Below are 17120 nucleotides of genomic sequence, written 5' to 3'. Positions count from 1 at the left end.
CCTCCTAATACGTGAGCAGGCCGTGTTTTTTCGATAATGTTTTTCATTTATTTTTTATATTCTTTTATTGTATTTAATTGTTTCCATTTTCCCAAAGAATTATTAAAAATAAATGAAAGAAGTTATCGAAAAAACACGGCCTGCTCACGTATTAGGAGGGTAGTTTGAGTCATCAGAAAAAATAATGGGTGTTTTTGATGAATCTATCATGGTTAAAATGGAGTTTGAAGTTACAATGGGTGTGTGTGGGGAGAGGCCCTGGGCCTAGAGAGCCTGATAACATTAACATCAAATATCTAAAAACTGAATGAAGAAAATTAAAAACTGTTCAGGGTGTTCATACAAGCCTGATTAGACCATACAATGACAAAAAGGTTTTTTGAAAGTGGAATATCCCTTTAAGGTTATAAAGTGCTAGAATCCCCTATTATATTCTGACGGAAATGCAAGTTGTGATTGGACTGCTTTCTGATTGGACAGGCTAATAACGACAATTCAAACCATGTTTTATAACTGCATCTTATTTTATTTTTTGGCATTTCTGCTTTATTTGCATAGAGACAGTGAACAGAGAGACGGCAAAGGTGCAAGAGAGAGGGGAGATGACATTCAGCGAGGAGCCTCTGGTCGTATTCAAGCCCGGGCCAGCTGCGGGAAGGACTACAGCCTTATTTATGTCTGCTCTCAACAGGTAAGCCAAGGACAACATGTCTTTATTCTTTATTCACAGAAAGGATTGTGTGCACATCTAATGCCTGTATTAAGGTCAGGTGCTGGACATCAAGGCAACATCAATTGCACATTGTAAAAGCACTTCGGATAACGATGCTATAGAAATGCACCATTGCAGGAACATAGTGGAAAGAGTTGCATTTTATTGAACATATTATAAATGTTGACTATTATTATGCTTTGCCTTAACTCTTTCTCAGCCGAAATCTATTTCAACCGGACTCAACCGTACTTCTTTAGTAGGTCATTAAAAACAAAACAAATGATAATGATCGGGGGGAAAAAATGATCGTTACCTCTTCTCCGTCTCTTCTTCGGCTTATTCAAAAGGATCATTCTGTCTGCGCTTAAACCGGAAGTGCTTTTGATCACTTCCGGGGCAGGATAGACATTTTTCCATCCACATAAACTATAGACAGAAGCGCTAGCTTAGCCTCTGTCCATGGTAATTTCATTCAGAAAAAAGTTGACATGGAGTGTGCATATGGAGATCATTCCATACGCTTACATCGATGTGCACGGATTGTGCACGCAGTTGTCTAAGCGGTCATTCTGGATGTGGATTATCTTTGCTCATGAAGCTCTCAGAAATGTCCTCTTCCATGACTTTTCCTAAATATTCAAGACAAATGTTCTCCGTCTGAAACATTTTCCAAATATGAAATAAAGCACCATTATACCGCTCTCACCCCTTCTCTCCCAGCCAGAAAAGACTTCACATCTCCAGAGCACCTGGAGCGTGCCTTTGTTCAAGCTAATGTGATCATTTACATTTCACCTGGCAAAGCTCCCCTCTAAATAAAAGAAGACAACTCAACTGTGTTTATAATAACTCTAAATGTTTTATTTTGACAAATAACCCAGCCTGAATGTGTGCATATGTGGCTCAGAACAAAGCACAGCGCATAAAGACATTACCTGACACTTCCCGATCATTGGCTGATTTCTTGATTTGGCTCTAATCTTTCCTTTCAACAAAACCCTACCGTATTTGGTAAACATGACAACATGTTACTGAGTATAGAGAATGTGATATAGTATTTTAATCTTTATTCCGTGCACAATGGAGAATTACATTGCTGTCTGTCCATTGGTAAAGTTTGTGCAGAAAACAAGGTGGCAGGTCTCACAGTGAAATCCTCAATGTTCATGATTCCAAGTAATGGGCGATGAAGTATGCGGAAGTTCCCGCATGCGAAAGTTCCTTTTAGATCAGGCTATAGAGATATTTGTGGCGGTGATGTGTCACAGAATTAATCATGGAGTGTAGTTTAGTTCTCAACTTCTCAGCTGCGATAATGTTTTTGCTCCCTACAACGTTCTTGCTTTTCCCCAAAACGTAAGAAGGCACCGTTTCGCCCTGGAGTCTGGGTTGGATCCTCGTTGGTGTGCATATTTCGAGTTTAACACACACCACCTTGTACCATAACCTTTCATTGTAGTAATAATAATAATGAATGTCAGCTAATAGGTCTGTTTGTGGCGATGATGGTAATCCAAGTTATAACCTAGCCTACTATTATGTATCTGTCTGTAGCGGCTAGTCTAAACCAAATGAAATGTAGTCAACATGTCAAGTTTGAGTGGGGGATTATGTTAATGGCCATTTAGAAATGAACGGTATCACTGCTGCACAGGGGAGAAGGTGTTGATGCGTGCAGAGCTTAGAGGGGAGCTACTAGCCAATGAAATAGTAAGAAAACAACGGTCATTGCATGACCCAAGTCCGTTTGTGTGGTAGTTACTTGCACCAGCAGAGCACGCAAGTACTGCGTTCGGCTGCGAATGTATGTAGATATTAGTGGTTGGCAATCCCGTTCATTTCAGTGAACGAATCATTTAGTTCACGGTAATGATCCATTCAAACGATTTGTTCACGTTCCCAGCGTGAAGGTCCTGTGAAAAACACTATTAGCGTTTTCATTACGTTGCGCGTACAGCCCGCCCACCACTGCCAGTAGTGAGCACACCTCATGGTGCGTTCTGCTGATACACAAGTAGGCCATACATGGCCTACTTGTGCACGAGACGCAAGTTGGCACCAGGACAGAGTGCAGTTCTAGTTGATCTTGCCGCCATCATGCTGTTAATGCCCTTAGACATTACCAATGTACATTGTCACGTGGTTTCATCATCATCATCCACTTTATTTAATACCACACATATTCATTCATTGTCACGTTGTTTATCTCTTACCCGTTCTCTACTTGTTCCTCTGTCTTTTTCTTGCTTTTTGTCTTTCTGCTGCATTCTCTCTCCTTGCATCACCAAAGCCATTAGCAGCTAATTTAAATGCATTATAAATCTGTCTGTCTGTCTGGCATTTTATCCTGACTAATAGAAGGGCAGGAGGGGCTGAAGGGGGGATGGGAGGAACGAGGGAAAAGAGTTTCTGCTTATAGATAATTTGATAATGTTTGGAATTTATTTGGACACTTAAAAATATATTTAGTATCATTTTAAACTTGAAGTACAAAGTTATTTTCAGTCAGTTCTAACCAAAATGGCTATAATATCTTGCACAACATAATCACTAAAATATGGTATAATTATAAGGTGCTGGGAGTGAAAATTAGGAATATAATGTACTGGAGGGGTGCCTATTGATAGGGGTGCCCCGAGCCAAAAAAGTTTGGGAATCCCTGCCCTAGGGGGTCCTCAGAGTTACTACAGGGGTCCTCCAAATCTTTGAGTGATAGAAAGTTTTTTTTATCCTTTTTTATATTAACCACTTGAACCCTAGTGTCCATATTCTGAGAACTTTTGCCAAAAAATAGCGATCGGCTATTTTTGGCAAAGAGCTTTGGTGTAGAGGGGAAAAAGAGCAGACTAAGTACAGAGTTAAAGTTCAAGTTTAGTATTGATGGTAAATATCTAAAAAAACACAAATTGACATCAATCCAAAATACACTGACGATTGTGCTGTCAAACAATTAAACTATACAGAATCTATGAACAGGTTGTGGGGGTCCTTGCTTCATCTCTCTCTCAACTAAGGGGTCCTTGGCCTGAAAACGTTGAAGACCCCTGGTATAAATTATTGTGAAAACCGTTCGCTCTATCTCTTGGATCTTTGTTACGTGTACTGTGAGCTTGCGCTGTATACATCTGCTGTTTTATTCTCTCTTCCTTTTTATATCCTCAAGTACTTCGATTAGTTATTCATAAAGCAAACATGTGACGACATATGCAACTTCATGGTAATTAATGAATAGGCAAATTACATCCACACGCTAATGTGAAGCAGCACATCTGGCTCATGTCCTGTCATTGCCACAGAACTGAATAATGCTGTGGTGGTAGGGGTGTAACGATACATTTTAATAGCGATTCGATACATATTACGATACATGGTTGACGATACGATACATGGACGATATTGGTTCATTCATGACGATACGATACGATTCGATTCAATGATTTAAAATCGATATAGTAACTATTTAGCAAAGAAATTAAATATGTGTGAAAGGTGTGGATAGTGCAGGTTTTTAAGGGAAACATGTATTATTATGGATATAAATACGTAAACACAGTAATTATCTGCCAAATGCATGGACATTGTATATTGACAAACCTGCACCTTGACATTAAACCCGAGATTACACACATTTATCGATAGACCAGTGCAGCTATATGGAAAGGAAAAGTAATTAAACCCCTCCTTTTAATTTTTCTTCTTAAAAATGCTAAATACAATGCCCAAGTAGGCAGTATCGATACATTCGTTTCTTTGCACTGCCGATTCGATACGATACAAAATAAAACGATTCGATTCGATTTTAGCTGTTTTCATTTCGATATACTTCGATTTTTCAAGTTAAAAACGATATTTCGATACAGTTACTATATCGTTACACCCCTATGTGGTGGTCATTATCATAATGGACTGCAAAATATCTCTGCTCTTCCCCCCCTTCAAATAATAGCTGTAGGCTTCTTTTAGGCAGCTAGTGCCATAGAGATAAAGTGCAAGCTTAACCCATTTAGGTCTAGAATTATTGAATGCTTTAACCAGTGAAAAATAGCAGATATACAAGCTCAGCGCGGCACCGCTTGCGAGCTTGTAGATCTGCTATTTTTGAAAAAGTTGTGAAAATGTGTGCAAATCTTTGAATATATGTATTTTCAAAGCGAATGTTTGTAACTCAAATTTTGCTTCTGGGGGGTCCCTGGAACTAAATATTTTGAGATGGGGGTCCGTGGCGAAATGCATATCATTTTGGGGGTCCTTGACATGAAAAGGTTTGAGAACCACTGACATAGTAGTCTCTCAAGAACAGACTAACTGAGCTCCAGTTAAGTGAAAAGGACTTTTTCTTTGACGATGGCTAGCCAGATTGCTGACATAGAAACATAGGGTTTTTCAAAAAATCTTGGAAGGATTCAAAAGACACTTATATAGAATCGGGTCAAAATTCTAATTTTCACGATTTTTCAAAATAGCAGATCTACAAGCTCACAGCTTGTAGATCTGCTATTTTTCAATAGTTAAAGCGTAAAATAATAATACCCAATAATGTGTACCCGTTCTGAATGGGTTTTAATCTTTCAAAAGATTTGGGATTTTGTCTCGGTGTTAAGAAATGGACCCGGAAGGGAATCGTGTACTTTCTCCCATTGATGGGTCATTTTCTCAGCCTGGGAGGGTAATGACAAATGCATGCTGTGAACTGAAGAGGGATAGAAGTCTGGGAATCTTCATGAGTAAAGGAAAAAAAAGAGTCTCTGATTATATTAGTTTTCCAAACGAATAAAGTTCATACTGGATGCATCCTACTGCCTTCCTGCAGGAATGCACTCATTCAAGCTTTCCCTCTCTTTGTCTCTGTCTCTCCGTCTCCCTTCTGTCTGCCTGTGTCTCTCCACTGCATACATACCCCACACGCACGCACGCACGCACGCACGCACACACTTTGTTCCTCGACCTAGTGGGAATGTGTGTGCCAAATTTCACTGGAAATCGCACACTGTGTTCATGATTTGAGGCATTTTGTTCAAAACATATCAGACAAATACTGTCACCGATTTGTGTTATTTTTGGATAAAATAAAAATCTGAAGGTTTTTCCCTAATGTTTTACACTGATCATGGAGTTAATGGTAAAACACAAATCAGCTTGTTATAGCGCCACCATGACGCTGATTTGAACATTCTCAAGTGGAATTTCCTTCCAAGTGGGATTGTGCGTGCAACATTTCACCGAGATGGCTCTCTGTGTTCATGTTTTGAGGCATTTTGTTCAAAGTGGAGCACTCCTGCAATCTTAGCCAATTAAATCAGGATGTAATATGAAAAATTGGAAGGACCCGTTTCGTTTAATGGCTATAGAGATATTGTGTGCCGATTTGCGTGTTTTATGGACAAAATTTGTAGGAGTACTGTCCAAAAATGTGTTTTGCACAAATCCGCCTCCTGTTGGCGCTATAACAGGCCCATGTGAAAGAATTGGGGCAGAGGTTCTGCTCTGCTATCCAGGGAGTGTGTATGCAGTGCACAGTTTCGCTGCCATCGTGCCAATGGTGCCAGAGATTAGCTGTCCACAGACGGACGGATGGACGGACAGACGGACAGGGTGCAAAACATAGTCTCGGCCATGCCTTTCGGCCTGGCGGAGACAACAAACTAACTAACCAAGTAGCCTAGGGAGGGCATGGGACAGAGACTTACTGCTCAACTCATTTATTTTTATATGTGAGCAGTCCCACTAACACTAACTGTAACCTTACATTAACACTTACACTTAAGCCCCAAGCGTTAATCAGAGATTTAACATCAACACTTCCGGGGGATTCTGCTTCCTCTATCTATCCAGATGAGGACACGGTCCGAGGGGCAGAAACAGACTCTCACACATTATATGATGTCCCCTAATTCCGCCAGGACGACAGGTAATTACCATTGGCTGTGGGTAATGACATCACTGACGGAGAGATGAGAGGTGAAGCTCTGCTGAATTATTCCCTCTAATTACTTTCTCCCATACACCTATGGGAACTGTGTGTGCATGTACGTGTTTTACCCCAAAGCACCACTGGGAATGCTATTGCAGCTGTCTCCATCTGGCAGAGAGGCTCTTTCCCAAGCTTTGAGCAAGGCAGAGATGCAGATATTTTGTCACAGATGTAACTGTACACCACTTTTAATCTCTTATTAAAATGTATTTGCTGTGTTTCAAAACATCCATCCACGTCAAACATGAGTCTCCCCAAGAGAAACAATGTTTCCATAACTACTCGGCTGACTAACAACGTCCCTTGCTTCACGAGATGAGAGATAGAGAGAGAGCAAGAGACTTGCACAGAGGGAATTGTTTGTGTATGAACGAGAGTGTGCGAGCATGCGAGGGATACATGTATAGAGGAAGTAGTGAGTTAGAGGGGAAGAGACAAATGCATGGATAAAGCGAGAATGGGAGAATGAGAACCGATAAAGAAAGGGAAGCATAGAGACAGTAGCGTAACTTGCCCCCGCCAGGCCCCAGTGCGACTAATTTCAATGATCCAACTAACAGCCAAAACACATCTACAACAACACACAAAGTACATTAATGAGGCATGCGATGCATCACTGCATCCAGTGCCAGTACTAGATGCATGTTCTGTAGGAAACTGTAGCCAGCATATTACATTTAGTACTTAACCCACCTACTAAAGTAAGGAGGACGACAAAAGAGAAGGTTTTGTTCCATATGCCTTCATTGTCTTGGTTTCAGAGAGCGCGGTAAATACTAACCTTTGCCCCAAAGTCATGTGTTTATATTCCATTGATTTATGCCCAAGCGTGGTGGTGTTGTTTTGGGTGGAGGAAGCCAAGTCAAGTCGTCAATGGCCCCGGCCAATAGAACTCTGTTTCCTCTCTGAACGGTGGGCGTTTCAAAACAAGGGTATTATTTCATTGGATACAATGCGATCATTCAATCAACAACAACACACTTTTATTTTGAAATCGTAGTCTACTAGTGGAAATAGAAGCAGCAGCCACCGGGCTACTTCAATATTTTCTCAACTGCCTTCGCATATCTGCCGCCCGTTGTTTCTTCTTCTTCTTCTTTCATTAATGGGCCCCATGCGTGTCTAGGCCCCGGTGCAGCGCACTGGCTGCACATACCATATTTACGCCACTGCAAAGAGATCGAGAGAGAGAGCGATGGAGAGCTAGAAGCGGGATAGGGGGAATGATATGTTGTGGGCTGTGTCCCTAATTCTGTGGTGCAATGGTTTGGAAATGGAAATGTGGGCACTATCTCATTATCCTGGCTTGCTGACTGGTATTTTAGTGAAAGCAAGTTCACTGTGTGTGTGTGTGTGTGTGTGTGTGTGTGTGTGTGTGTGTGTGTGTGTGTGTGTGTGTGTGTGTGTGTGTGTGTGTGTGTGTGTGTGTGTGTGTGTGTGTGTGTGTGTGGATATAGAAATGGAAGGGGTTGTGTAGTGGTGTCAGCACATTTGCAGGCATAATGTTTGATGTTCTGAGATGTTTACACCCCAATGGGTGTGTGTGTGTGTGTGTGTGTGTGTGTGTGTGTGTGTGTGCGTGCGCATGCAGGTGCACATGCAGTAGCAAGATATACTGTAATATGAATGTTCTCATAATTAGTGGAATTGTCTGTAAATAGCTTTCTTAAATTATTTATGACTTGGAAATGAGATGTGTACATAACATAAATTGCACAATATCTCCGGCATGTGTGTAGTGCACTGACTGCACACGCGCCTTTCTCATCAGGAGGCATGGAAATGAGACAGAAATGCTAGATTTGACGGGGTGGGCAATGAATGGCCCGTTTAGCACGCTAACAACTACACTATATTATGTGCTTTGTGTTCCAGTCACAGCAAGGAGGAGAAATATATTTTCTAAATATTATTTTAAGATAATTCTGCTTTATCAGATCGTGAGATGACCTGCAGCAACACAGATCATATGCCCTGATCACAGCATTCACTTGAAATAATAGGTAAGATTATAGCAGGGAACCAACTGGCTGCCATTCATATCAGTATTAAGCACTCAGCCTACCAAGTTGTGGTTATATTGTTGGCCTATATACAGTATTGTATACAGTATATGGTACACACACACACACACACACACACACACACACACACACACACACACACACACACATATATATATATATATATATATATATATATATATATATATATATTAATATATTTAAATATTATATATTAATATAGATTACACACCCAGCCCTCTCTCCACGCACACACCTCCGCACATGCACTCACACACACACATTTTACCCAAGAACATACAAGCAACAGGTCTGCATGCGTGCACGACTGCATTTGCGACACCAAACAGCTGCTCTGTGCGCGGCACAAACTCTCCGCTGTCCTCATTATTTCATCCCAGAAGACGGTGGCACATTTCTTTGGTAAACATGTGCTAGAGAGGCAGGGCTGGCGACAGCGTGAGTTCCCAGCCTTCACCCAGCCTGCATGTTTGGGTTAAGAGGTTGCAGTGAGTGTACTGCCCCCTACTTTCCCTTTTTCTTTTACCTGATTCCAGTGCCGAGTGTACATTACATAGCAGAAAGAAACACTGGTCACAATAATAACACCTCTCATTTCACTAGCCATGGCCCCTGACAGGGATGTGGCATCATTTTTTCTGTTTGCCATCAATCGAAGGGATTCGTGTACTAACATGGAGGCGAACACACATTCACAGGTGTGTGTCTGCACATGTACACATACCGTAAACACTCATACACGTGCAGTTGTGTGTACGATGTGTGCAAACCATCTCGTGCAGGCGTACATAAACCAGTGTTGCCTCCACACTGACGTGCTTCTTAAGTCCTGTCCATAGTATCTCCGAAACCTCTGAAATGTTCCGTGAGTTGAGACATTCCGATGTGCACATTTCCGAACTCTAATTCCGTGTAATGCTTTTCAGAAGCGCGTGACGTCATTTTGTAGTTGAACCGGACCTTTCCGCCGAAAGGTTCGGTTTTGGAGAAAGTATGGACAGGCCTTAATGATGTCAGACAGAGCAGTAGTTAGAGATATGTTTAGTTTTAGTCTTATAGATCAGGGGTCAACAGGGGGATCGGGACCCCTAGGGGGTCCTCACAGTTACAACAGGGGGCCGCCAAACCTTTATGTAATACAATATTTTTTTACATTCACTACTTGAACCCTACCAGCCCTATATTCTGAGGAGAACTTTGGGCAAATATAGCAGATCTACAATCACAATGGCTCCCACTGCGGGGTTGGGTCAGCTAAGGGTTTTATTTGGCCTGAAAAACTTTGAAGACTTTGTCTTAGACAAACCCCTGATCACCAACCAGTTCTATGGACATTCCCCAAGCTTCCAAATATGAAAAACAAGCAAGTAACATTTGTAACCCATTTCTTCAGATGAATAGGCCTCCTCGAGGGACAGGTCAACATCACAGGCCACCTCCAAGATAAATACTTTTTCATGATTCTGGTCCTTGGGGAATGCCTGTCAGAAAAAGTCAGTGGGATTTGTGCAAAGGCTAAAGCGTTTTCCACTCCACTGCTTCTCTTAGTGGTAAAAAGGCAGTTGTAATGCACCACTCACTGTTTTCACGAGTCATATCCATTTAGTCGGGCGACTGGTGGTAAAATGTTGCTTCTCCTGAAGGCACTTTGTGTCCTGACTCTTAATGAAGTGTGTCTCTTTACCTCAAATAAACTGTATTCCCATTAAGTTATAGGCTGAACAAAAGCTGAGGAGTGAGTCGAGAGACCATAGTCTAAAAGTACTATGGACTGTATCTTGTACAGGGTTAGGGTTAGGTAACCAAGGTTCCAGAACATCAGAACGCATACACTACATTAACACTGCAAGACCTGTGCATGTGGTGTCTGCTGATGAGTTATGACTGGGAATACTCATGGTGTCAAGCGCACGCACGCGCGCGCACACACACACACACACACACACACACACACACACACACACACACACACACACACACACACACACACACACACACACACACACACACACACACACACACACACACACACACACACACACACACACACAGAGAGAGAGAGAGAGTACCGATCCCTGTAGGATGAGAAGTGGGCGTAATGGGTCATTGTGGAAGCTTTAGAGAAATGATCACTTCATCTCCGACCGCTCTCCACAGACTATTGATTATCTGAGCCTAAGCTGAGATATGGGATGAGTGGTTTGTGTGTATTGGTGGGATGGCAGGTGGCTTGTATGTTTTGTTTGTATTTATGTATACACATCATTATTAATCATTTATTCTATACAAAACACATGCAAAGCACAGCATTATTATGTTGTGTTTTTTTGTGTGGTTGTCTTTGTTTGAATGTGTGTGTGCGTGCGTGCGTGCGTGCGTGCGTGCGTGCGTGTGTGTGTGCGTCCGTGTGTGTGAGGGGGGGGGGTCACAGATAATTTTTAAGAATGGGGAGGGACAATGAGCAGCATACTGTACTTTTACTGTATGTATCTGTGGGTTTTATAAATATTTAACCAATGAAAAGTATTAACAAGAGATTGTGACTAAATAATAACTAGTACATTGGATCCATGGAACACAGGTTTTTCCTGAAAAATAACCAGCTCCAGTGACGATATACTGGAGTTTGTATATGTAGTATAATACAGACTAATACAAAAACAACTAAGTGTCTTGGTAATGTGTTAAATCACCACATGCTGTCAGTACAGCTTCAGTGAGCAGTGACATTGTCATCCTGGAACAGACCACTCACTTCAGGATAGAAATGTTTAATCATAGGATAATAGTGATCGCTCAGAAGAACTTTGTATTCATTTATTAATATAATAATAATATTGACCGACTTGCTCACACAGTTTTCAGCTGCCAGCGGAGAAGTTAGGGGTTAGATGTCTTGCTCATGCAAGGACACTTTGACCAGTCATATTGGACATATTGCTGGCCAGGCCTGGAACCATACCTCACCATTCACCTATGCCACCCCATTAGAGATTTTTAAGAAGTCAACAGCCCATTTTTGTTTCACAACATGAGCTGTGACAGTAATAACTCTGAGTAGCGTGAAATTGGTGGTTAATGAGATGCACTCTCATTTGTTTGAGGCTGTGTCAGTGTGTGTCACATTAGGTTTTGTCACTTGGTATAGAGCTGGTAGCCAGTATACTTGGTTGCACATCTGTCTCTCACTGAAAACAACTGATGGATTGCACTGAAATTGTAGATCTGCCACCCTCGTCATTGTTAGCAGTCAAGTTACTGGTAATATAGCCCCCAAGCTAAATGGCAAGGCTATGTTTCTTCAGTCACACAGGTTAGCTAAATAACCTGCAATCAATGACAATATTGCTTTTGTAATTGATGGTACTAAGCATTAAAATAATGGTCTTTAAGCAAGTCTCATAGGTCTTTTTTTAAGGCTAATTTTCGGGCACTACGGCAGCCCACAGACCCGATTTGAAACCATGAAGTTGCTAGCAGGTCTTTGTCTATGTGGCATGCATACTAACTATTTGAAACACAACCACTAGGCCACCTGTCCTTGTCTCCCCGGTGTTCTCTTAAGGCATGACAAGTTAAAATTAAAGCTCAAAGGACCACGACTGTACGTGGTGCCCGACTGCTCAGTGGCCCATCACGACAGCCCCGTGAATGTCTTTATTCTCGCAGACAGTTGGAGTTAAACAGCCGGAGCCATGGGATAGCCACGTGGCGGGCTCACTGTCGTCGACCCTTTGGAAGCATGCCAGCACTAACCGACATGCCTTGAAGTGTTCTCTTCTGTCTTCTGTAAGAGAACCTTCCTTGCCCCCCCATGCCTGACGTCACCTCTGTCTCCAAGGTGCGTTTGATAATGTTATTTTTAACCGCTTCTATTATTCCCAACATCATAAACTATATGCTGCTCTGGGCCTAGTGCCAGTACTGTCACCGAAACGTAATAGGCAATGCATCAAGTATGTGTGTGCAGTGTATGAGCATTTATCCATGCATTTGTGCACTGGCATGTGTGTGTCGGTCTGTAGGACAGATCTTTCTGTCTAAGGACAAAGTCTTAGGGATTGCTTGATGACGCAGTGAAATGAAAAATAAGAGCATATCTGTAGTGATGATATGGCCATACCTAACAGTAGATGCCAAATTATGTTGTATTATGACAACAAAATTACAGCCCTAATTACAGCCCCTAAATAAAAATGTCATGTGTGATGACGTCAGTTGACTCTACTTAATTGCGACAGAATGTCGCAGTTTACCATGAGAAATGTCGCAGCTTGTCTCCGCCTGTCTGTGTCAGTCAGTAAGTACACATTTTTACAGTCTATGGGTTGGTTCCCTTGTCACTGTGACATCACACTATACACTCGGCGTCGCTCGTCAGCCCGCCTGTCTTTACATATTAATGTATTCAATGAGTTATGGCCTGCCTACTTTTTGACCGTCAAATCACATTCACATTCAACCTTCCTGGACTGTTACACTAAGAAATGCGTCACCATACACAAGTGTAATAAGTGGAGCACTTCCGTTGCAGTGCGACTTTAAACCCATGAATGAGAGTGATCTGGACAGAGTTTATGCATAAAGCTGTAATTGAGTTTGTATAAAACTCAATTACAAAAATGTGATAAAATGAATGGCTAATGAAATATGTTTTCATGAAGAGTTGTTGTTTTATACTGGTTCCTGTATGGTTTGAATGGTTGTCCATGACAAAGTAAACGGTTATCATTTGTGTGTCCACTACAGTGGACGAGGAAATGGGAGTAGGAATACAATTCATAGAACAACAGTGTCTAACACTATTGTTGTATTCGTGGAACGACATGCAAATTACTATCGCGACTCCGATCACCGATCATCTGCAAAGAAAAAGAATAAAAACCATGTCAGCATCTTGTTCATTGAATGTTGGCAGAAACCTTATCATTCCAGCCAGGCCCACATCTGCTGCTGTTCTACAATAAACTGAACAGTCCTCAGTGCCATCTCCAGGAACTGTGCCCTCTGCCATCAGCCTGAGCCGCTCTATTCTGGCAAGTCGAATTCTGTTGTCCCTTTCTGTCTCTTGTTCTTTTTGCACAATCCTCTGATATTCTAATTGTCATTCTCTTTCATGTTCTATTGCCTCAGAAGGCTTTTCTTCCATGTGAATCTGTAGCTGTTATCTTTTTTATTCGAACATTAAAGGTATTTTGCTGCTGGGAACCAAACCTTGCGAGGTGGAAGACTGGCTGTCAATCTCTGCAGTCTCCAACAATGGAATATTTGACAGAACTTCCAATTATGCTAATTCATTGATTTGTTAATTTTATTAGCTCTTTTAGTTAGTTTTGTATTGTTTCTTTGGATATCTTCGGTGGAACACACAAAGACCTTTGTTAGCTATACCTTTTCAGACTTGACTTAGTCTCATGAGTCATGATACCAGACAATTGGAGATCGCCATTAAAAACAAACCTGTTACTACTTTGTTACTACTTTGTCACCAGACATGACATTGTCATTGCTCCAGTATGAAGGGCCACTACAGACTTTGGAGTGGTTCTGTGATGTGTTTTTATTGTTATTTCTTATCATAACGTTTGTTTCCGCCAAGTTTTAGCAGCGAATGCTGAGAAATTGTCCTTAGTCTCTAGTTGAGAAAAGCGTTTCGAGAAGGACTTGTAGAACTAATCGTTATTTGGCCACCACCTCAATCACACATGTCCAGTACATAATTACTAAGGATGCGACGGTTTACAACATTTACGGTTCGGTTCAGTTCGATATTTTGGTGTCACAGTTCGATACATTTTGGATACAAAAAAAAAACGGAAATGTCCTTGATTTATAAATGTATTTTTATAACTACGTATTTTTTTGTTTTAACTTTGAACAATACGATACCCAACCTCTAGGCTAGTGGCTCTACGGAGAGGGTTCCAGGGGGAATGTGGATGTGGAGTGGTATTGTATTGTTCGGTACAGGGTCATTAGGTTCGGTACAGGGTCATTAGGTTCGGTACAGGGTTATTCGGTTTGGTATTCGTTATTCGGTTTGATATGTTGCGCCCCTAATAATTACCTCTGGTTCCTCTATGTTAGTCCATTTGGTTACACTCTCAAAAGTTACAAATGGAAAAAATATTACAGGGTGTTACTGTGTAGGGCTCCGACTCTCCTCTCCTCTCCTCTCCTCTCCTCTCCTCTCCTCTCCTCTCCTCTCCTCTCCTCTCCTCTCCTCTCTCCTGGTAATGGGAGGATCTGGACAGTGAAGCATGGAGACAGAGCTGAGACAGTATGTATCCTCATAAGCCCTATCTGTTTTTCTATCAGTGGAGATGACAGAGGGAGAAGTGCTGCTGCAAGTAGTGATTACTAGAAGCACTTAAATGTCCATAACTCTCCCACTCACTACTGGCCAATACTCATCTGGAATCTATTTGTGTGTAAAGGCTGTGCACGTGTGTTGCGTCTTGCCTGAATGTTTGTGTGTGTCTGTGTTCTATTTCTCTGTGACTACTTGAACATTTGTGTGTGCGTTAGTGATGCGCGGGCTACCGATTTTTATGGACCGCGGGCCCCCGCAATTTTAATTATCTGACCCAGCCCAGCCCAACCCGCAACAACGCATCAATTTTCACAGCCCAGCTCAGCCCGCGGCCCGCCGTCATTAAATACATGTCTTTGAATGTGGATTTTTAAGGCAGCTGTGCAAAAACAGAACGGAGAAACTTTGAGCACTGATTTAGAGCACATAGCCTAACAGTGCAGTGCAAGAGAGCCATACAAAAATATCGTTCGAACATTTAAAAGCAATGAACCGTTAATTAGCTACATGACGGCATGACGAGTGACGACATGCATGCTTATTTTAATTGATAAAACTCCTGTATGAGTATGACTATACACACGGAACACAACTACTGTATCACAGAGAGATGAGGATCGAGTCACACGCCTATAGTCACTGGTGCACCGCGCCGAGACACCAAAGCAACAGCTCTACGCCTCTCAAAATATTATTTCCTACAATCTATGCTCTCACCGCAGCACGACAGCATCCAACCAGCAGAAGGTAATTAACCAGCTCCTTACCTATTCTGCTGCGGAGGTGCAAAGTTGATCAAACTTTCAAAGGGTGTACGTTGTTTAAGTCAAAGGAGCATTGTTTTCATATCATAATATGAACTTTAGTTTAGTCAAAAGCTTGTACAATCCACACTGGTGTAGTTATACTCCCATAATATGATTAGGCAACGGTTTTATTTTCAAGTCTACTTACAGGAAGTAATGGACTTAATTAGAATTACATGACACGGACCAGTTTGGCTGACGAGCATAGGGAAGGACACTTGGTGCGCATTATAGACCGAACGAGACCGCCTCAACCCGCCCCGCCAATAAAGTGTACATTTCTTGGCCCAGCTCAACCCGGCCCGCGGGCTGACCGCGGGGGACCGCGGTCGCGGGCCGCCCCGCGCATCACTAGTGTGCGTGCGTGCGTGCGTGCGTGCGTGCGTGCGTGCGTGTGTGTGTGTGTGTACAGTATCTATGTGTAGTTGAGTTTCTGCATTTGAATATTTTTGTGCAATTGGCAATATATATTCTTTCCCCCAAAACGAAGGCACACCTGACACGGACCCATTCATGCTTGCATTTTGTGAAACAGTCAATTGATTTAATTGACTACTAGGACCTTCCTATGTGAACGGCCCCCGAGTAGCACATGAATTTGTAAATTAGAAATCATTATGGTGCTCGGGTGGCGCAGTTTCGAAGCCACACACACACACACACACACACACACACACACACACACACACACACACACACACACACACACACACACACACACACACACACACACACATATTCCGGTATATATATATGTATATATAAACTCAGCACAAAAAGAAAGGAAACTTGATTTCGGTCCATTATATCTCCCCTTTAATAATACCAATTTCTATTATGTTTTATATAATTTCTATTGTTCCTTCGTCACCTTTACAACGAGGTACAGCTTGTAAGCATAGCTCATTCGAGGCATGAGCTACACAGCCAAACGTGTGGGTAGCGCCAACCAGAATTTGGCTTGCAATACTGTTCTGCTGGCATTTACTCTCGTTTTGGGCTTCCCCAAGCTTAAAATTAACAAAGTGTAAAAATGGCCAACATGTGTTGTGGGAGAGTGCAATCATTCAATGAACCAAGCAACAAAGGTGAACAGCAAAAGAACAGTATTGCAGGCCTGCCAGGCCATTTTGAAAAAATTTCGAGGGGCGCTACCCACACGTTTGGCTGTGTTGCTCATTCCACGAATACCAGATCCTTACAATCTGTACCTTGTTGTAAAGGTGACAAATCAGCTATACCATTTGGCATAATTAAGATATAATGGACT

General features: G+C 42.0%; 1 protein-coding gene across 5 annotated transcripts in view; it reads left to right on the top strand.

The window, feature by feature from the left end:
- The window catches only part of shank3a (SH3 and multiple ankyrin repeat domains 3a), a 453580-nt gene that overhangs the window by 56685 nt on the left and 379775 nt on the right, over nt 1–17120 (top strand). For all 5 annotated transcript variants that reach the window (XR_013962530.1, XM_080737440.1, XM_080737438.1 and 2 more), the window contains exon 3: nt 559–691. The gene's annotated coding sequence lies outside the window, so the exon portion shown is untranslated. The remainder of the gene's footprint in view (nt 1–558; nt 692–17120) is intronic.

Source organism: Nannobrachium achirus (assembly GCF_963921795.1).
Source record: "Nannobrachium achirus genome assembly, chromosome: 11".
NCBI classification, from domain to species: Eukaryota; Metazoa; Chordata; class Actinopteri; order Myctophiformes; family Myctophidae; genus Nannobrachium; species Nannobrachium achirus.
The sequence above is the reverse complement of the archived record's forward strand: the minus strand, read 5'-3'. Positions and strand labels throughout refer to the sequence as shown.